Here is a 23,925-nt window from a genome sequence, read left to right as displayed (position 1 = left end):
TTATAAATTCATAAATTCATTCATGAATTCAACTAATACCTGTTTTATGTAAATCAAACTGCAGAGGTGACAGAAATAAATAAATTATGAATTCAATATAGTTCCCAAATTCATTATTCGTAAGTAGCATCTAAAGATCTTATTTGTTACAGAAATTCACTTAAAGTTAATCAAACATCCAGAGAGCATTTCTAAGCCTCAAACACAAGATGTTAATAATAAATTAAGCTGTGACCTAATTCTTCCCATGATGACTACACATTTCCTCCTGTAAATAAAAGTGGCGATGACTTCATCATCAATCTACATACTTCCAGAATTTGAAAAAAAAAAGGTGTAAGGAGGAGTCTCTGAGACATTCTTTAATTATTAAACTGTACAATATCTTCATATAATGGCTGTTTGGGGTACATAAAAGTATGGGGTTTAGTCAGACAAGAGAACTCTTCATGGACAGACAATGTTTTTGCAATGTTTATTGCATAAAACCTGCCCTGATTTGCTACACACTTAAAAGGCTTCTCCTTCTCTAAGTGGTAAGCTGTTGGCCCACTTGCATGATGCATGTTTAATTCAAATTAAATTAGAAATGCTAAAAAAGTGCATTGAGGAAATTAAGAATATATATGGATTGACATTAACCACGAAACTAAAGGCAATTGTTGAACTGAATGGTAGTGTTCCTTCTCACAGGTTTTAAGTTTGCATAATACAATAGAGCTCTTGTGTAAGTTCTGGAAAACCTAAGCCATGCAGTGAGAAATAAAGAATGCATACACTAAAACATATATATATATATATATATATATATATAATTTTTAAAATACTTCAGACTTAATATCATAAATAAGTTGTTGAAACAATAGTACAAACCCTATGATTTTATATCTAACTAACATCTGTCAATAAAATTAAAAATAATGAGAACTGTGAGGCACCAAATATCAAATGTTACAATATATGCCAAGTAGTGAGCTTTTCAAGGATATTTTTATTTATTCATTTGTGTGCCTACTTATAGTTAAGAGCCACATTATACTTATGTACATATTCATGTTTAAATGATTACTAATTTTAATCAAATTAGCACTTCTATCATTTTGTATAGTTTTTGTTTGCTAGTTGATTGGTTTTGGTTTTTGAGACAATGTCTTACTATATAGCCTTGGCTAGTCTGGAATTTATTATGAAGCCTAGGCTAGACTCAAACTCATGAAACTCCACTTGCCTCTGAATCTTCAGTGAGTTCTCAGATTAATGGCTTGCCTCACAACATTTGGCCAGTTTTTGTTAATTTGTTTGTTTCTTTTGTTGGTTTTTAATGTAGTAAGATTACTCAAAATTTACTTTCTTAAACAATTTGTTAGCGAATAAAACCATATCATTAAATATCAGTGCCATTTCATTGTACTTCAAAATTGGCCGACATAATTCATACTGTTTAACACCTTAACTAGAGAGGTTTGTTTGTTTTTTAAATATGAATCTCTGTTTTTTCAAAGTGCATAGTGACATTCTAAGATCTGCATTTGTTTGCTCTTCTGGTTCTCAACAACTTGAAGCTGTGAGTTATCCATACCTCTGACACCTGCATCCCAGATTGCAGACTTAGCATAAAAAGAAAATTGAGAACAGTTGGTCTTGTGTACCTTAAGGTTCTTGTTTGAAAGTTCTGTCTCCAGTGATTCAACCAACTGTACCTCAAAACATTTGAAAAACATTGTAACAACACCAAGCATAAACAGTGTTTTTATGTTACTAATCTGTAAACAATGTATACAATAGTTATTTATATTTAATTTACATCACATGTACTTGAGTGACTTAGTGCTGATCTAAAGCATGTAGAAAAATGATGATGAGTAATATGTAATAATTATATCATTTTATATAAAATACTTAAGCATCTTGGATTTTTGTATACACAGTAGGCATAGAACCATTAACTTGGATATCAATGGACAGCTATGGCACAATGTATAGTTTTTTAATTACTGTGGATTATGAAGAAACCAGTAATAAAGTTTAATCATGCAGTTGAATGAAACATGCTTTGTGAGTGAACTGAAGAAACAACTCAGTGGTTAAGAGTGAATTCTGCTCTTGCAGGGCACTTGAGTCATTTTCCCCCCACCCATGTATGTCCTCTTACAACCTCGTATATCTCCAGATCTATGCCTCTTCTGGCCTTTGCAGGAATTGTACTCAAGTGCAAAGTCCACAGGCATGCACTTCTGCAAATGCACACACACACACACACACACACACACACACACACACACACACACACACACTTAAATATTTAAAAAGGGAAAGCTTAAAAAGAAATATGTTCATGAGGCTCTATTACTAATAATATCTTCAATTAAATACTATTTCAATTTACTATTATATTTAACTCTCAGCTTAAAAGGTTGAACTTTAGCCCTATATTATTTATATGAAAACTTACTTGAAGTTAAGACACACTCTAGTTTTCCAAGTCAACTCAATATAAAACAAACTAAGCGTTAAGTGCATGCAAGAATATAATTCAAGATACTGAGCAGTCCAGAAACAAAGATGAGAAAGCAGAACCATTTCACATCTAAAGATAACACTCTCCGGGAAACAAAGATGAAGATGACTCAGATTAATTTGAGCTATTATAGCAGAATGCCTATTATTAGGAAACTTGCAATGTTTAGGAATTTACTTCCTCCCATTTTTGGAGACTACCAAGCTAAGATCAAGGTTCTGGTTCCTGGAAGGAATCATATTTCAGTGTCTTTGTTTGGCTGCCACTAGAAAGGTGGTGAGACAAAAGACTCCTGGATCTTCCTTTTCGCATGGTTTCAGCTTTACCGCCAAAAATAACACTCTTATGGACCCATCAACTTATAGACATTCTTTGTCCAATATTGACTGCCACAAGGAAATCACATTTCAACATGAGTGTACTCCCTGGGACATCCATTCACACCATGTTAGTGAATTGACCATATTTATAGTAAATTTAAAATACTATGAAGAAAAAAAATACAGCAAATTGTGTTTTATGATTACTGGGTAATAACACTTTGGAAAACTACACTGCATCCTCAACCTGAAAACCCACGAGCCTTCCAAGTAAAAAATGAGATTGAATCACTGAGATCCAGAGTTCCATTACAGCATTGAAGAAAACTGCTTCTTCCCCAAGACCCTGCTTCCTAGTGCCATCTTCCAGCATCAGTTCATCTTCGATTGTGGGGTCCTAACAGAGGTTCCTTTTCTTAGCTACTTAGGTTTTTTGTGAGGATCTGTGGATAATTAAGTCAAAACCCTTTTGTAGTTCAGCATTAAATCCTACATTTCGCTATTCTCCTGCAATATATAGCAACTCTTGTTTCTTCTTGTCTTAATGAATTGAATTTTAATGAATATAATGTGAAAGTGGCTTTGCTATATATAATTTTTAAGTGAGCCTGTGAGGGAACAAGATGAATTCATCTTTCTTTTTTGAGTTATTAATACTTCATAAAGCATATCACTGCTTTAGCATATTGGTGACTTTCATTTGATAAGGCAATTAGCATGCCACCAATGCAAATATTATGATAAGACTTTAATACCAAATTACCAGCTTTGATAAAACCCTGGTAGTTTCCAATTTAATAACTGATTTACATGCCATAGATAAAGCACTAATGCTCACAATGGACATGACATCAAAGAATTATACATCCTATTTTACTTTTATCAAAAGGGATTTCTACTTTAAAGAAACTAGATACAGACACAATTGTCAGAGTTTCTAATATTTAGCCCTGTTTCATTCTTGAGTATTATACAGTGCTGTAATATCAGCAATTTCCCTTGCAGAGTTTCTATTATGGCCCCTCCCCCTCACTTTATACTGCACTACAGTGTCCCAAGTTATTGTGATCTCCATGGAAGAGCTTCCTTGATTATAGTTTCTGGACACTGATTTAGCCTTCTACCTTGAGTCAAACCTCACTTCCACTTTAGGCTTACTGATTTCTAAGCCATTAAATATTTTCCTAAGGCAAACATTTCTTCACACTCCATGATGACACTTTTCCAATATTATTTTATTATTTATACATAATTCTCCAGTTCATAGGCTCTGAATATGACTCACCAATACCTAGTTAGAATATCAGAGTAACTCAAATTTTTTATGTGAATAAATAAATTTATTCATTATAGTGTAGTATTTTAAAAAATCACAAAGTTAAAAATGCTTGAAAATAATTTTCACTATATTTGCATTTCATTTAAAAATCTACACATATTCTCTGTTTAAGATATATATATATATATATATATATATATATATATATATATATATATATATATAGAGAGAGAGAGAGAGAGAGAGAGAGAGAGAGAGAGAGCTTCTTGAGACATCTCAGTATGTGAAAGCATTTGCTGTATAAGCTTGGTGATCTAAGTTCAAACTGACCGTAATCCGCACAGAGTGAGTTTCTACTAGCACTTTGACAAATGGGAAACAGACAGAGGAGAATCACTGAAACAGATGAGCCAGAGATCCTGACATGTGCAGTGAAAAAAAATCAGAAATATTGTTTCAAGAGATGAGAGGACCAGCAGCCAAGATAGTTTCCTGATCTCCCCATACACACCTCTCCATGCATTTACCTATTAAATGAAGATATACATACACACTTCTTCTTCTTCTTCTTCTTCTTCTTCTTCTTCTTCTTCTTCTTCTTCTTCTTCTTCTTCTTCTTCTTTCTCTCTCTCTCTCTCTCTCTCTCTCTCTCTCTCTCTCTCTCTCTCTATCTGTCTGTCTCTTCTATTACACACACACACACACACACACACACAGAAAAAAAGATAATTCCTACTTTTATCTTTCCAATTTTTTGGATTGCTTTTTTTTCAATTTTCTCAGAATGTCTTGATCAGCCATTATGTGCTAAACACTGCATTCTGATAATGAAACATTAATGAAAAAGAGGCAATTCAATATCTCATTTTTGAGGCAAATCATAAGCATATGAATATTTTAACCCTAAACATCTATATCCCTTTTGATCAAATCTGAAGTATACAATTCATTCAAATTTACTTCCTAAAGATTGAAATGTGGCTTAAGATAAGGACAAAAATTTCTTGAGCTACTACACTTTAATTTTTTTCATTTAAAATAAAATTGATTATAAACGTTATAACTGAATTAAAACATTCCACACATTTTCTGTGTAAAATCCAGATTGTTATGGATATTCAGAAGCCTTAGATAGTTATTGAAGGTTTAGTGAAAGCCCAGTGAAGATAATGATAAATTGTCAGCATGGCCTGTGATCATATTGACTTCTATACAGAGCATAATAAAAATTTTGAATCTTCAACATTTGTTGTGTAATGTCTTGAATGTCTCGGTAGATTTGTAATATCTAGCCCATTATTTCATAATGTAAGAAATGTGTTTCATGGTCAGTATAAATTAAAAAAAAAACTTCTGATCAAACTTTCTTATAATTTCTGCCTTTAATATGTAATTTAGGAAAATTAATTACTGCATCCTCGCCCTAATATACGTGACTGCTCTATTAGTTTCGTGTGTGGTTATCCAAACAAAAGACAATTTCATGTTATTGAAATGAAGACCCACTTGTGAAAGTCTAATTAGCACTCTTTATTAACTTTTTACAAGTGAAAATGCTTATTTGATTAGCACAGACTTTAATATTATATTATTTGATTAGCACTGAGTTTAATCTTATATGTGAGAATATATTCCAACAACACAATACAGTCAAAGTGAGTAAAACAGGGACAAACCTGAACATCATTGATCCTTAAGCTGCATCCGGAATACCTTGCCATTGTAGGGCACAGAGTGAGATACTTAACATCAATTAATATGAAACTGATTACGATAAAATGTAGCCAAGCTTTTTAACTTAGACAAACCACGTAAGGAACACACTTTAATGTGAATGTTCACTTGAATGTTTGAAAAAGGTCCATTTCGCTAGCACATAGCTTTGCTTAATTTACAGGAAAGTACTGTCCTAAAATTTCTAGATTAGCTTATAAAATAGATAAATAGCTTAAACAATAAAAATTTCATTACTTGTCAATTAAATTTTAATTAAAATACTCTACTTTGAACTTACTTTTTGTATATTAAGGTTACATGGATTCTAAAAATACTGAAAGCATAAGAAAAATTAATTAGAAGTTATAAACATAAAATTTAAAAAATGCAAAGGCACAAAACTAAACCAATCATTAACATTTATTCTTTTAATTAACATTTGACAAACTTGCTGTTACAAGTTAGTCTGACAATTTAGCTGATGAAAATTCTAATTGACATTTAATAATTACACTGATTAAAATATATGTTGTTTTCTTCACCATTTCAAATGACAATTACCTGCTTAAACATCCTTTCATTTCACAAATTAATAAGAAAAAAGATGTTTGAACATTCTTCTGATCCCAAGATTATTATTTCTATGATTTACATTACATAGGATTTAGAAATTTGGAATGTACCTCCTTGCAGTTGATTAATCACCTTCCTTGGGGCACTGAGCCATATTTTCCTGGTGTGCAAATCTCAGTCCTAGAGGTAATTGCATCATTTTTGGAGCCAGGCTCTCTCATACAGAATAGTGAGATGGTCTTTAGAAGATAACCTTTTAGTCTAAATTGTATTCACCATTTCCTGCTTATCCTATATATTTTTAATTGCTTTATTTTGTTGTTTGCTTTATTTTGCTTCTTAATTTTGTCATCACCATCATAATACATCTCCAGGAAAATGTTAACCAAGGATTGAGTTTTTAAGCCAGAGAATTTTGAAATAAGAAATGAACTAGTCTCAAAACTTTTATATTATCACACTTACTCCAACTACTCTGTAATTCCTTTATCCAAACTGGCCTCTTTTGCTCCTTGAGGTTGATAAAGACAGCTGAGAAATATTAGGCTTCCTCACACTGTCCTTAATAATTTTTCTTAAATTCTGAGCTTTCTTTACTACTGCATCCTAGAATAGAGAACAGTCTCCATCAAGGTCCACTTTTGAGCTGCTTGTCAGGGTTGTCCAAGAGAATCTGAAAACATGACACTTTGACTATTACTTTTGACTTCGGTAGCCCCTTGCCATCAGAGGAGGGAGGTAAGTCTATGTTGTTGAAAACACCACACACTTCAGACACAGTTTCCAAAAGCTCCTGAGCCTCCAAAATGGACTTTAAAGCATTCTCCCTAAGGACTAGCTTTTATTCTACAAGAAGGTCATATGCAAACTTCCAAAACATGGTAAGAACTCTGCTATAGTGTCTATGAACAGCATCAATGACCAGCATGACACAATAACCTAAAGGTGCTGTAGTGACACACATACCTTGGGAGTAACATACTGCTCTCTAATTAGACTTCAGACCCATTCAACAAGAGGGAAAGTATACCTGATGCTGTAAAACTTGCCTACTACCTGGGGCTAGTGAGATCACGGAGAGGAAAACCTACAACAGTTTGCTAAACCAGCACAATCTCTACATTCTAAATATTTATCCTCATACTAACAAACAAGTGTAGTCCTTACCCTTTATCAAGGAATCATCATTTTGCATCAGGTAACAGAAAACCAGAACCAATCAAAATACAGAGTTGTGGAGCTCAGTCCCAAAGGATACATCTTCAATATACCTCCAACCACCAAGGCTCAGGGATTAATGTCGAAGACTGTGTGGAAAGATTGTAAGGGCCAGAAAAACAGGGAGTTTGTGAAATTGTGTCTCCGAAGAGTGTCAGAATATACATTTTATAATCTCAACATTACTGACTAAACGTGAGCTGAATAAGGGCAACAATAATAAGCATGCTAACACGGATAGGGAAAGCCCATTAAGGTCTCAACCATACACCACAAACTATAGACGACCAAGAAATGCTGAGGATGGGAGAAATAATTTTGCCCAGGGAAAAGCACATCAATTTTTTGTCCAATACAAAATATTCAGACCTAAAAACATACACACAAGCAACATTATACAAAGTAGCAGGTTATGTTTATGTATTTATAAAACTGTATATACATATGCATAATTGTATGTGAGTAACAACTATTAATGAAGAAAGATAATTTGAAAGAGAGCAAGGAGAGATATATAGGAATACTTAGAGTTAGGAAAGGGAAAGGAACTATGATGATTTGCATTATAAATGAAAAGAAATAACTTTTAAAAGTAAGTTTCTGCCAAATTAGCATTTCAAGTAGAGATGCTAACTTTTCAAAAGTTAATAAATATTACATATTGAAAATTATGTTATTTAATTTATGTTATTTATTTAATAACTTTCATAGCAATGAAAGGCTCTAACTAACTATATATATATATACATACATACATACATACATATATATAAAATAAGGTGTGAATTATTATTTTGAAAGTAGCATGTTGTATGTGCTTCAGGTAAATGATCTCCAGCCACAGATATGTTGTCACTAATTCCTAAAGATGCTTTAAGCAACCTAGCTTAGTGTACTTTAAACTGTCCTCAGTATTTTTCAACTATGCACGACAGGAGACAGTATGTGGATGCCTCCATTCAATTCAATTCAGTTTGCAACCCGCCAAAGTTCTGCTATATGGTAATGATAAAAAATTAATTGAAAGGTCATTTTGGCTACCGTGGATAGTTTGGGGCCCTGTCACCTCAGTGGTATCGTATCCCCTCAGTGTCAGCAACTGATGAGCACTCAGTAGATATTTGCTGAATGAAAAACAAACAACAAAAAAAATGAATATACTATACTTCGTCACATATATTGCTTCTCCGAAAGGATTAAGAAATGCTTCAAGAAATGCATCCCCCGTTTTCCCTTACATCTTACCCATGCCCAGACCTGCAGCTGTGAGAAAGATGGGATCACTACCTCCCCTCAATTTTACACCATTTCCATTTGGCTTATCAAATAAAATAAATTAAAATTTAGTTTATTTACTAAAATTTAGTTTACTTACTCCTACTCAAGTTTACATGTATGAAGCAGTGATAATTAAAGAAATGGAGAATGTAGGGATTGGAAGGAGGGTCAGTGAGAGGAATTGAGTGAGGAAAGGGAAGAGGAAAATGATACAATTTTATTTCAATTAATGATGCATTATTTAAATTGAAGATGAAAACCTGAAAAGAAAAAAATAACTTCCTGAAAAATAATATGTAAAATTATCAAGGAGTATATATATTTGACTCAGTCAATCTATCCACAGATGACATTAACATTTAAGACAGTCTTCCTGGCCGGGCGGTGGTGGCGCATGCCTTTAATCCCAGCACTCGGGAGGCAGAGCCAGGCGGATCTCTGTGAGTTCGAGGCCAGCCTGGGCTACCAAGTGAGCTCCAGGAAAGGCGCAAAGCTACACAGAGAAACCCTGTCTCGAAAAACCAAAAAAAAAAAAAAAAAAAAAAAAAAAGACAGTCTTCCTGGTAACTTCAATAGCCCTGTACACTTTGGGTTATATCAAAAATGCTGAATGAATGAGGCATGTTCTCACTAGCATTTGCATTTTTCTTAATGGGCTCTGCAGTACTAAGAATGGCCCAGTTGTTAATTTGCTAAACCCACATACCTTGAAAAAAATTGCACTTGATCATAAAAGCTTGTGTTGCTGCTACTGACTCAAACTAGTTGACCTCAGTATCAAGAACTTTTAAAATAACCAGCCATTTTTTTTCCTTTTCTTTAGCTGCAGGCATTGTTCTGTGTCCTTCTTTCTTATGACATTATAAATGATGCCCTTCCCTTAATCTCAGGGTTACCTTGAAGATATTTATAGACCTGGTTCTGATCCCTCTGAGGGAGCTCATCAGTGTAGACTTTTCAAACTCAGCTTTTTGTACTTTCAAGCTTTATTTTCTAGCATTTATTTTGGGAAAAAAATGGTTAGCATAAAAAAAACACAATTGTACTTTTGCACATGTTTTTAAACTATGTGGATTTAAAAACTTCTTAAAAAGAAAATCACAAGAACTGGGGACATGGCTTAGCTCTTTACAGGGCTTGCTATGCAAGAGTGGGGTTTTGAGTTCAAATCTAATACCTAAATGAAAGTTCCCACAGTAGCACATAGCTGTTATATCTGCCCTGGGGAGAGATAGAAACAGAACAGTCCTACAGCCTTTTTTGATTAGTCATCCTACCTAAACCAGCAAGCTCGAGGTTCACATAGGAAAACTATCTTAAAAAAAAATAAGATGGGCAGTCATTGAGGAAGGGGTCAAATTCACGTGCTTGCACAGAAGAATATCCACACACACACAAAAGAGAAATGAAAAATGAAAGGAACATTTAGAATGGTAGAGGATTTTGTTGCTCACCTGGATGGCATTTGCCCAAGTCTGCCCTTCTGGTATTTACATTGCTGTTGATTCATTGGTGTATGGCACTGATTTATTTTGCCTGTGTATTCTTCTGTGAACAAATTTATTAGTCTCTAGCTAGCTTTCCTAGGTTTTGTCATTCTTGTCCTTAAGGTTTTAAAACACGTTGTGTGCGTGTGTGTATGTGTGTGTGTGTGTGTGTGTGTGTGTGTGTGTGTGTGTGTGAGTATGTGTGTGTGTGTGTGTGTGTGTGTGTGTGTGTGTGTGTGTGTGTGTTTGCCTGCACACATGAAAGTGAACCATACCATACATGGGGCCTGCAGTGGTCAGATGAGTGCATCAGCTCCCCATGAATAAAAATTACAGAGAGTGGTGATACACCATGTGGATATTGGTAATTGCACATGAATCCTTTCAAGTGCTCTTAACTATTAAGCTACTTCTCCATCAAAATATTTGTCATGCTTAACATGCTGTATTTACCTACAGACAAAGTTAGCTTTATATTGATATTGCAGCCATCAGCACCATCATTTTTACTACATGAAAGAATTTTGCCAAATGCAAAGAGGAAACAGGTATTCTCTTTTATCAAGTTGATATTGCTAGAACTATTAAAATAATATCCTTATTAAAATGAAATGAATAGTCTCTTTTATCTCTGAAATTCATATTTTTAAAGTAAGATAGTTTGTATATCATGAATATGTGGCCATTAATCCACTAAATATTTAGTCATTTCGATATGTAAGGGCTTTTATTAGTCATGACAAATGTAACTTTTTCAATCTTCCATTATAACGTTTTTCATTGTTTAAGATGTATTTCCCTGTTTGGTTTGATTTAGTTCTTCAATCTTTTTCATTTAAGTGACCAATTAAGTAAGATATGAATTTAATAATGGAATTTATGAATAATAAGTAATAATACCTGTAATTATCAAAAGCCATTAGCCCTAGACACCCTATTCAACCAAATTTCAACAGTTTATTCAGTAGTATGATCAGGGGGGAAAAGACCAGCCATTTTAAGTAAACAAATAAGTCACGCAGCACATGACCTTAATCCCTTAACAGGCAGGTTCTCTGTGTTTTCAAGGCTACACTAGGAAACAGAGCCAAGCATGGTGACACACACCTTTAATCCAGGTACCAAACATAGAGACCTGGAGGTCTTTACAGACAGACAGACAGACAGTGACAGAGTTGTGTAGGAATAGGACGTGAGGTAGCTGAATTAAGGTAGCCAATGAGAAGGCAGAAAAGCAAGGTCTATAAAACCTGGGTAGACAGGAAGTTGCGCATTTGGAAACTGCAGAGTTTGTGGGGTTGGCTGCTGGCTTTCCCCGTTTCCCTGATGTAAGGCTTTCACCTCTTAGGGCTCTGTGTTTTTTATTTAATAAGACCTTTTAAGCTTTGTGTTACAAATAAGTGTAAAAAAAAAGGACAAGAACCATAAAACATTTATTTTTCTGTATAAAACATCTGTTAATGAGGATAGACATGTGCAGTCATTATTTCGGTGTTCCTGGTTATCATCTACAGCTATGACCAGCAAACTTTCCCATGTGAAGCAAAAGCACACATCTAAGTGAACCAGTGAGTTTTAGTTCCCTGCAATGAGATGGAATTAAATAAATAAAGCAGGATAAATGCAAGTAATAAAATGAAATGGAGAAATGCATCATTTCAACAAGACAAGCAAATAGAGATGTTTCTGCTCCTTATATCATGAATATGCAGTTGAGAAACTGTGTAGGTAATGGGAGAATTGCATAATTAGCATTTAACTATGTAATCAAAAGAGTTTATCAGCTATATTAAGCAATTATTTCCCATCAGTTCATGACTTAAATTATTATAACAAAATCACTCTATTTTTACACAGTTTTAAAAATGGTGTCTTGAAAATTTCTCACTGCATTTTAGTGTTTTACTTGTGTAGAAACATTTTATTAATTTCTAAAGGGAAGTATTAAATTATTTTATGTTAACACTGTAGCTAATAGTACTTCCCCATTTGTTTTTCCTGTGTTATTATGCAATAAAATTACAGCACATAATATTCCTTCTTTCAAATTCAACCAGTAAAATCAGACAGTCTCACATATCTGTGTAGATATGATGAAATGCTCTACTAATAGGTTGTGCTTCAGAATTATTTTAGATACTCACCCGGAAGGTGAAATACCATGATCACTAACATGGTTTCCCCAGGGCAGTTCCTTCTCCATTGTGCTCTAGGTATGGTGACCCCTGCAATTTCCCCAAATGTGGAAAACTCGCCTGCATAATTTGTGGTAGTGAGGCACTAAGTTCATGCTCCCCCCTAAAAAAATGTTATAGGTGGAGTATTCCACGTTTATATTTTCAGAAAGAAGAGAGAATTTGTACAATTTAATACATATTATATTGTTTGTCTTAATTAGTGTTACTGTTGCTGTGATAAAATGATATGACTAAACAAAAAGGGAAGTATTAAATTATTTTATGTTAACACTGTAGCTAATAGTACTTCCCCATTTGTTTTTCCCGTGTTATTATGCAATAAAATTACAGCACATAATATTCCTTCTTTCAAATTCAACCAGTAAAATCAGACAGTCTCACATATCTGTGTAGATATGATGAAATGAAATTTCCATTGGAGAGGAAAGGGTTTATTTGGCTTACACTTCCACATAATAGTCAATCACTGAAGGAAGTCAAGACAGGAATGGAATAAGGACAGGAACCTGAAGACAGAGCAGATGTAAAGGCCATGGATGGGTGTTAATTACTGGCTTGTTCTTCATGGTTCAGGCTGATTTCTTATAGAATCTAGGACCCCCATTCTAGTACAGCAACACTGTTTAAGAAAATCTTCTACATCTGGATCTTATAAAAACATTTTTTTCACTAGCAGTTCCCTCCTTTTAGATGACTGTAGCTTGTGGCAAGTTGACATAAATGTCCTGAAAAATAAAAGTCAACTGAAATTTGTTGAATTTGATTAAGTAGCCATTTTGTGTTTCCAGTTAACTTTCTATGAGTTTATTCATTTATTTTTATTTTCTCTGAATGATATATATCATGTCTACGGGATTCTAACATTCCATAATTTACTTTTCCGCTTGTTTAAAAAGAGTATCAAAGAAAATGATGCTTGATAGAGGTTCTCTGTTATTGAGGGTTCCAATCATAAAGTATATTTTCTATTTTCTTTCTTATAAGGAAGTGATTACAGCTGAAGGGTAAACTTATCTTGTGTTTTGCATCCCCTTTCCTTGGTCCTAGTTGTCTGGCTTTTACAGTATGCCTTTAGTTCCTCACTTACAAGATCAGCTCAATACAATGGAAGAGTAATAGTGCCACTAATTATACACTGAGTAGACTAAACTATTTTTGGAGCTATCTCATCACTTTCTCTTGTGACTATAAATTAGAAAACTCTTTACTCCTCTTTTTCTTTTGAGTTTTCAATACCCAGTCAGGTTCTCCATTTATGTCATAAGATATGGCAGACACAGCTATAATATGTTATTGTAAAATATTTCAACAATCGGATTTTTATGGTTATCTGTTTCAAGTCTTTGGTCTTTATGTGGTCTGATATGGATTAGAATTGTTAACAAGTTCAGTCAGGAGTCACCCATGTGTCTGTAGGAATTTCCACATATGCTAGACTTATTTGGGGCAAGTGTTTGTTGTTTTATTTTGTTTTATTTCTCTGACAAACCATTCATAGGAATCAAAATTAATCATTTGTCCTATATAAACAAGTCATCCCAATGAGAAAGATTCCATGAAAAGTCCAATTTTTTGAAAGTTTGACCTGTGACATACAGACAACAGAGGGAAGGAACCCCCAAAACTGGAAGACATTTGGCACTATAATTGTGTAAGTCCATTCTTTATGGCTTTGAGTCTGGTAGGCAGCCAGAACCCCTGAGATAACCAGGCATATGCTACAAATACTATGATAATTACAGTCTGAACGTTTTACAATTTAGTTGCCTCTTCTGTTGCTAAAGTGTACTTTATACTGTTGGGGAAATTACAGTAAGATTCTTATAGAATAAGGCAAAGACAAAGCTGTGGACTTTTTGCTGCTGTTGATGTTGATTGTTGTTTGTTTTGTTTTAGTGCTTTTATATCCATTTTAAAAACAAATACGGTTACGCTTAAAGTGATTCAGACCATGCTTACCACTTTGGAAAGATAGCCATGAGTGTCTCATGTGATTGAAAAGTGAAGATAAAAACCTACTCTTCTTTGGCTGTGTTTTGGTTGTAAGCTTGCTTTTATCAAGCAATGGGAAGCTGATTCACATATGCATCCTGCTAGGAGGAAATTGAATCAATGTAAGTTATATACCTAGTGTTTCATTAAATTTTAAAAGGTGATGGAAATAAAAAAAATTGGCTATGAAAATAAGCTGCAAAAGCCCCATAGTCTTTATTAATAATGTCCTTCTTAAATATCTTTACACAGAAAGAGATCAAAAGATATTAATGTGAAAGTGGAATTCAAATCAATTACATAGTAGAATAATAAACCATATTTTGATTACAGCAAATTCTATAAAATTATAAGCATAATGCAACTTTTTATTTTTAAATCTTTGTTAAACTTATGTAAAAGCATTGATGTGAACCAAATTCCACTGCTCAATTTGTTGTGTTTTGACTATACTTGTGATGAATATGTTACTATTACTAGGAAATTAGTTTTCACATGCTGCTTTTTAGGAAGAGCTGCAAGGTTCATCAATAAAGATTACATGTAGCTATTTATTTACCCTTAAATAGAAGTATTCAGTTTTTTCAGATATTGTTTGCAGTTTTCTGAAGATTATATGAAGGGATCCCTGTGCTTCAGAGATTTATGATGTATTCAGACACATTCTGAATGATTGAATCAAAAATTCTCCATTACCTACACTAGAGAATTGGATGAATCAGGAAATCTGAATTTCAAATGACCTTTATCTTCTTTGTTTATCATTTCTGTTGTTTTAGTCAAACAGCACAGAATTGTTCTATGGTAACAATAACCAGAGTGGTTTTGAAAGGATGGTATCCATTGAAAGCAAGGAGTTTATCATTGGCTAGGCATATTCTCATTTAGTTAAAGGTAAGTTTTTATATACATCTTCACTCATATAGATGAGGAACCTCAAGGTTAAAGGATGTTGTTCAGTTAGATTTTTCTGATGTTTATGTTCTTGCTATATTTCTTTTCATGACAGGCTTAGATATTATAAAGAATATGATTTACTCATTATGAAGAGATTTGCCCACTCCTAGGCTTGAGGGGATGCCATTTTGTTTTTTTTTAATTGAATGGAATCTTTTTCTTATTATAACTATCGTCATCATTATATCATAACAACCAAAAACATCACCAACGCCAACACCACCATCATTGTTAACCTCTTTTCCTGTTCATGATCATACAGCAAACATCTGATACTTACTCCATATTTTAATATGAGAATCATACCTTTGTGGCACAAATCTATTACTGAGGCTTCTGTATGTTTCTACATCACACAGGATTCCATGTAAAATTTGTATCCCAATAGTTTCTTGGTGTTTTCATTTTGGCTCTTATAGCTCAACAAAGGCATGCCCGTGGCCTCTGACTACAGAAAACCAAAGCAAGCTGCCAGCTTATTTGCTGGAAATGTCAAATATGACTTTCTACAACTCTGCTAAGGCATGCTTCCTCTGCCATCGAGGAGGTCTCTGGAGTGGGACATCCTTGATGTTTATGTCTATACTCTGTGTTCACTCCTGATCGTGCTCTGATAAACAGCCCTGCATATCTAACTGGACCAATTAATAAAGAATCAAATCTATGGGCTTAAATGTTTGATGATTGAAAATACGTTATCTCCTATGGCAACGACTTTTGTCATTTTTAGGCACTCATATACCTTTTAGGTGTTTGGAATAAGTAGAAAGCTTTTGAGTTACTGGACAAGATATAAAGCAGCATTTATAAGTGTAGAAGAGCTTTCCTTTGTTTGCTTCACTTTTTAAAGATAATTATTTTTTTCTTTGTTCCATAGTGTTCTTCTATGGGCAGTGATAATCACTGGCTGTCTAAATCCAGGAAATATGAATATTCACACATTGACTCCTTTACACTTTCACTCCTAGCATTGAAGGATAGGGTGGTTTCAATGTACCCAAGTCATTCTTATTCCCGTGCACAGACAAGGCAAATGAATACATCTGCGCCCAACACATACACACAACAGTGCCTTTTAAAACATCTTGAAATGCATCAAAGCAGTAACACAGAGCCTTCAGGCAATGCTTCTCTCTGGAGTAATATCTGTTGATACTGCTGCTTGTGGTTTTGTCCTACAGGAAACCAATGGAAACTCATGACAACTATCAGAAAATATTCTGAAAATGAAGCTTACTATATATCTCTATTCTATAAATTCTAATTTTCCTAAAAGATGGAAAGAATTTTGTATTTTGATAGGGATCAATTTATCTTCTTGCTGGCCACAAAGGCAAGAATATTTTTTGTATTCTTTTTATTTTGACTTTTAGATACCTAATTGTAGACCATAGAAGGGATAGTTTTTTCACTTCTGTTTTTCAGAAGATTTTCTCTTACTTTTTATGGCTCTGCTTTCTTTCCCTAGAACTGCTAGTTACATGCCTTTGACATATGTAGTCCACTCTACTACACTAAATAAAAATGAGAGAGGACAGGGATACAGCTACCAGTGTAGACAGAGGAGAGTGATTGGAAATGAACCATAGCAGTTCAGCAAAGACAGAGCATCCTGTTGCAAACACTGTGGCAGTTGCTGGGTGTTGCTTGGATGCTCTCTCACCAGTTATTATAGAGTTTTGTCAATATTGGGAATTGCTATGTGGTTAGGATTGCCATGAAAAGATGCCATTTATCATAACATAGATGGAACTGGAAGTGAGGCAATGTCCAGTAGTTGGTCAATGAATCTGAACTATATCAGGAACAGATGGATTTGGAGAAAACATGTTGCCAGACACTGTTTCTGTTACAATCAGTCTCCTGGGCCTTTGGTGAATAGCACAACTATTTCCATTTGAATATGAAAATGCATAGCAAAGGAATTAAAGAAGTGGGAAAAGATAAGCAAAAAAATAAATGGAAGGCAACTGAGTTTGGATTAATATTTAAGATGAACTTTATTCAGAATGCTAGTTGTTTTATTTAATTTATTACTTCAAATTATCCATTTTAGCTACTCAAATATTTAATCCTAGGAATTATCAAAGCCTCCAAGCAACCTCATGTGTTTCTCTTAAACATATTGTTAGAGTCTCAGAGTTTTTTATCCCCCAAAACTTTACCATTGGCTGAAATAAGTAAACATTTCTTTCTCTGGAAGATGCTGGTACTTGTAATGTATCATAATCTTTATTCTCTTAGAAGTTTGTTGCTTTGACCTGTCTTTGTAAATGAAAACAAATTTCTATCTCACTTTATTCATCTATTTATAAAATTTTCATTATATTGAAATTAAGTCTGTTTATTCAAGGGAGCAAAATAAACATAATAGTATATATATGGAAGTATTATATTTACAAAGCTGACAACTTATAGAAGAAAAATTATTTTAGCAATTTGTTCACATGTGCAAGGTTTCTCTCAGAAAAAAATATATTCTATATATTTAGCAGAATTTTGTATCACACTAAAAAAATCTCAAAGTCTTTAAAATTGCTTAATTATTGTTTTTAAATAGGTATTTGTGTAGATCATAGTCAGCTCAACTGCACAAAGCAAATGTGTTTATGTTTCTATAAAGTTAAAACATCTATCTTCATATCAATCATGAAGTAAACCAAGCTACCTGAAAGCCTTTCTCATAACAAATATACTTTAAAGGGAACGGAAATCATTCCAGAGAGCTTCTACTCTGGACATACCAAAGGTATCTATTTGTGTAAGAACCTGAGGGCAGCTTGCGAGATGCAGAGACACAAAAGTTCCATGCAAGCTTTGAATAACTGGACTCTGTGCACTAAGTCTCTACAATGTGACATGTGCCATAGTAAATAATGTTTCTACTGAAGTCAGCATCTCCACAATTTGGTAGAAAACCAAGCCCATGTGTTTATTTTCATTGCAGCTAAAAAACACTGACACATGAAAGCAAGTTGATCAAATCTGTTCCAAATTGCAGAGTGAAATTTAAAATGTTAGGAAAGATATGAACACAAAGGACTACATAAAACACATATCTGGTCTATTGTTTTCCTTTGGCTGTATAGTATAAAAAAAATGCTTTTAAGGTAGAATTTATGATATTTCTTTAAGAGTTTAAGATATTGTTATTCTCTTTTAGATTTTAGGTATTTGAAAAGAAAATAAGTTTTGCCTATATATCAATCATGAAAACATTTTACTTGTTAAATTTATGGCATATAGATATATGAAAATTGGTAAAAATGTGATTTGTTTATCTAAAACTACTAACATTGCAAAGATTTAATCTTATAAGTAAATTTATTTAATTTGAACTTACATAGAAATAAAGATGCTACATCCTAGAAATCATGAGTATAGTTGGATGATAGTGAAATATAGAAAAAAGATGAATTAGAAACACCTGCAATTCTCTTGTAAGATCCTTGGTCTTAGCCAGGCAGTGGTGGCTCATGCATTTAATCCCAGCATTCAGGAGGCATAGGCAGGTGGATCTCTGTTAGTTTAAGACCAGCTTGGTCTACAGAGCCAGTTCCAGAACAGTCTCCAAAGCTACACAGAGAAAACCCGGTTTCAGAAAAGAAAGAAAGAAAGAGAGAGAGAGAGAGAGAGAGAGAGAGAGAGAGAGAGAGAGAGAGAGAGAGAGAGAGAGAGAGAGAGAGAGAGAGAAAAGCAAAGCCTTGGCCTTATAACAGTTTCAGTCAGATATGTAGGTGTCAACTAGCAAAACAATGTTCTTGCAATAAAAAAACACAATGTTTGTTAGTAATAACAAGACTGTTACTCTAAATTTCTGCATAGCTTACTAAAGATATCCTTCTGTACATAGGCACAACCAATTGCAACCCTATTCTTGTGTATTTAACTCAGGTACTGAATGACTTCAACTTTCCTCTAAAATCTTTCAGGTATCTAGGGCAACTTACTGTAACTGGCCTCCAATCTACTACAACTCACCCATATTATATTTACTCTGCTAACAAAAGAACAAAAATTGGATAATAGCTAGGGGAATAACTGAAACTAAATATGAATCTTTTTGGATTCTAGGCTGGAATGGAAAATCTGAAGCTTCTTTTAGTATACTACAGTTCTGAATTTCAAATTTAACTTTTATGGTTATAATTATTAATATCTGTTAGCTAGGCTTGATAGCTCTATATGCATATTCACTAATGAAAAGATAATATACACAGATATATGTGTACTCTTATAAGTCCTGTGTTGATTTTGAATTAAGATTACAGTACTCTTTTTTTGTGCACATGGTTGTGTATGTGTATGTTGTATATGTGTACATAAACTTGCATACTCATGTAGTTGTGCAATTGTATGCATGTGCCTCTGAACATGTGTCCTTGAGAATATGAAGACCAGAGTATAAATACCTCAGATGTCCTTTCTTAGGAGCCCACTCTCTTTATTTTAAAGACAAGGTCTCTCATTGAACTGGAGGTTGCTGAGTGGGAGAAGTTGGAGGTCTTTGGAGCGTCAAAGATGCAACTGTATCTGCCTGCACAGTACTGAGATTATACGCACAGGTCCTCACAATCAGCTTTTTACTTGCTGTATTTCCATGCGAGGAATCAAACTTAGTTCCTTTCACTTGATTGACGAGCATTTTGCCAACCAAGCTAGAGTTCACAACCTAGTTTCTGGTTTACGGAATAAGTAATCACTTGAAATATTTCCTAAGATGATTCTTCTGCTCTTCTGTTTCATGTGGATGAGCTCTTTCATTTGGTGAATAACTCGTAGTTTGCCACATTGATAAGTCACCTTCTAGAACAACAATGAAGTAAAACCTATCAACAAAGGTTAACCTATATGGTGAAGGTTATAAACATTTCAGAAACTAAACACATTTCTTATAAAGCGAATTCTTGTGTCACTTTTGTCCCTCCTGTGGCAGAATACCTGGTAAGGACAAATTTTAGGAAAAGATCCTTATTCCAACTCGTATTTGTTGCACAGAATGTATGATGGCAGCTGTGGGTGGGATGGCATGACTATGGGAAAACTGCTAGTGGTATCAATAGTTTGATATCTCTCCTTTGATCAAGAAGCAGAGAAAGCTGTTGATTGAAGTAGGCTGGGAAAAATCCTCATGACCCATATCCTCTCCCCCATCTCCCTTGATCCACTCTATCTACCTAGGTCCTGCCTCAAACATTGCACAACTTTACAAAACTACATACATCACCAACATGAGACAAAGTGTTTAAGCAAATTTTTATGTTCCAATCTCTGGGACATAATCTCCCACCCACTTTGGATGGTTAAAATGGACCCTAAAACTGGTCAAAATAATTAAAACACCAGGAAGTTATATTGGTAAATATTGCTCTATAATCTAAGGGACCACTCAGCAGTGTTAAGCACTGGCATTGGGATTCCATGTAATCAACCATGAGTTGCATGTGTGTCCCATTGCAAAGCATTATGTCATGTTTGAACATTCTATGTTGTGTATCTGCCATGGTTCACATGTATCACTGGAGCACTCCTCAGTATGCCATGTTTAAGGTACTGTTGGAAAAATCTTTAGGAAGAAGAATGATGAATATAAAGTTTTACTTCTATTTTCCCACTTGCATTACCACAATTACATATCAAAATAAATCCAAAGCTTCTTTCACCTCCTTGGCAGTCATAGTGCATTACTATATAGTGACGTTAACAATCTAAAACTGATTTCCCATGTGAAGTGAGTTTTAGCCAACCATCTGCTCAGGAGAGGAGAAAGACAGGCAAAGCTTATTCTTGCTTGCTACCCCTCTTCACTGCTGTTAGGTGACTACTGGGAACCTTTAAATAGGATTGCCAGCTTTAACTTTTCAGAAGTTAGAATAGCCATATGTGTCTTCTAGGAATCTGGGGAGGAAAGGTTCTAGTCAGGCAAAAGAGAGTGCTGACATATTAGATATTGATTTGCTGAGAGCCATAGATGGTCCTGTTTCCTGCCTCAAATCTATCATTCAGCAATAGGAAAGGTGATGATTTTGGGCACTGGTATTACCAAGGAGCATGTATATGGACTCATATATTGCTGTGATGGCTGTATTTCATAATTCAATCGATTTTAATTTTAATTTTGCTATTAAATTTTCAGGATGCATATACTGAAAATGAACTTGTGGTTCCAGTTACAAATTAAAGGAACATCTACCAATTAAAAGAGACAGTATTGAGCCAATGAATTTCGGGGGGAATATTCTAATGTCAAAAACAGTGAAAACTTGATCAGGTTATATTCTATGATACATAATTGATTTTATTTTTTTCACTACAGAAAATTGTATAATAATGAAGTAGCTCCTGGTATACTTCTTTAGGTATACTCAATGTAAACTTTATTATGCAAAGAATAAGTAGTTTTTCTATGCAACATTTACCAGAGATTTTAGTTCTGTAGTCCCTGACAAGAAAGTTTTCAATGTGATAGATTCTGAATTCAACTCACAACAGCCTAGAAGTTAGCCTCTCTAACCTACAAAACTACTTTCTGCTAGTAAAGGATCTGTTTTAATTTTGGACTACTGTCACTAGATCTTTGTTGAAAATTTAAGTAATCAGTCTCAATCTCCTAATTCACTGTGCTCTATTGGACCCAACTGTAAATTCTTCAACAGTGATGTAAGTACTGAAATGTGATAGAGTACTTGAAAGTATGTATAATGTTAAGAGAGCCCTCGGGAGTTGATTGCTGTTTCATCAGCAGGAAAAATATAAATAATATTGTGTATAAACGGCTGAGATCCAAGAGACAGCCAAAAGAACAGGGTGCAGGTCTCCAAAAATGATAAACATACTAAACTTCAGTATGTCAAGTGATCTGTAACTTTAAGTTGCATTCCTTATAGCTTGTAATACCATGAATTGAAAGCAGATTTTCTCTCTTTGAATGCTGTGGGTGTGCTGACGTGTTTAGATGACATTCATTCAGATGTTCCATACTGAGTTTTACCTAGATGGAAATCACAGCTACAACAACATTAGGAACAAACTTGTCCCCATGGACAGGATGAGATTCATGCTGACCAAGGTTCAGGCTGTGAGATTGTCCCTCTCAACCACAGTGCTTCAGGATAAACCTAGAATAATAAGAACAATGGTCTATTAGTGAGTCAAAACCTGAGTCTCTTATTGAGCACATGTTTTAGCATGCAACAACTATCCCAGATTGAATGGAGGGTAATATAAGTCCCTTTAGAGTCAGATTCTTCTCTTTCAGATATATTTCGGCTTGAGCATATTTATTGCAGTCTTTTTTATATTGTATTGTTTCTATTACTAGTACTTGAAAAGTCTCCCACCTCGAAGGAGAAATGATGAAGTCGTTAAGAAAGAGGACATTGCTCCAGTGGAAAGGGTTTACCCTCTAATGCTTTCTAAGTGCATCTTTGGGGCTATAAGTGAGATCTGCACCTTGCTTCCCAGAAGAGCAAATAAACTCTATTTTGGTAAGGCATTGCTTTCTTTAGTTGCCTCTTGGGTCTGCCTTTCTAAACCACTGTATAAAGTTTTGCTGAATCATTGAAAATAGGAACTTTTCTGTAGCTTGAAATCTCTTCTCTATATATTTGTAACAAAAAAATGGATATATTAGTGGAAAACATCATAGGAGAATGTCAGCTTCTCACCATGTATATAATAGCTAAGCATCGTCCTGTCACTAAAGTTTCACATCAGTAGTTGCTCTAGTTATTTGGTTTTATTTTGCATTTCCAACTTTCCAGGTATTGAAGATTCAGCAGTGAACAAAATAATTTTGTCCTCTCTTTTCATGATTTAAGGTCACAGTAGTTCAGTGATTTAAAATATAACTTGGAAATTATACAGACCTAAATTCTGATAATAATGTGCCCTACTGTTAAACCAGGGAGAGTAGATATATGTGTAAAGCCTCTGAGTTGTGTAGTTTCTGGGCAAATGACATGTAAGACCCAGTTTTGTTAATGTGTAGTATCATTAATAATCTAGTAACCATATAATGCATAACAGTTACTACTATTCGGTGATGAGACTTAACACCTCACAGTAACAGGAGCACTTTGTACAGACACCACTTCTATGACAAACATCCTCAAATTTCCCAGTGGGCCACAAAGTTCCTTTCACATCGGAAAAGAAAAAGTCTAACGTAGAGAGTCTTTCTCTGTCCAGCCATCCAGCTCCCAAATAGTGACATGGAGACATTATTAATTATGAAAGCCTGGCCTTAGCATAGGCTTGTCCCACTAGCTCTTATAACTTTAATCCACCCATTTATCTTGATCTACATTCTGTCTCATGGCTCATTACCTCATCACTCCATACTACTCATGCTGCTTCTCATGGCTTCAATTCTCTCTCTGCCTGAAAG

At 34.3% G+C, this 23,925-nt stretch overlaps 1 protein-coding gene and 1 non-coding gene across 5 annotated transcripts in view; both read left to right on the top strand.

Annotated features, from left to right (window-relative positions):
- Positions 1 to 23,925, top strand: part of Pcdh9 (protocadherin 9) — an 883,393-nt gene that overhangs the window by 738,254 nt on the left and 121,214 nt on the right. The window lies entirely within an intron of this gene.
- On the top strand, positions 12,526 to 12,688 carry LOC121832480 (U1 spliceosomal RNA). Its single transcript, XR_006076134.2, has one exon. It is a non-coding gene; the product is annotated as a U1 spliceosomal RNA (small nuclear RNA).

Source organism: Peromyscus maniculatus, chromosome 9, assembly GCF_049852395.1.
Source record: "Peromyscus maniculatus bairdii isolate BWxNUB_F1_BW_parent chromosome 9, HU_Pman_BW_mat_3.1, whole genome shotgun sequence".
In the NCBI taxonomy this organism is placed as follows: Eukaryota; Metazoa; Chordata; class Mammalia; order Rodentia; family Cricetidae; genus Peromyscus; species Peromyscus maniculatus.
This window is presented reverse-complemented; position numbering and strand designations above follow the sequence as displayed.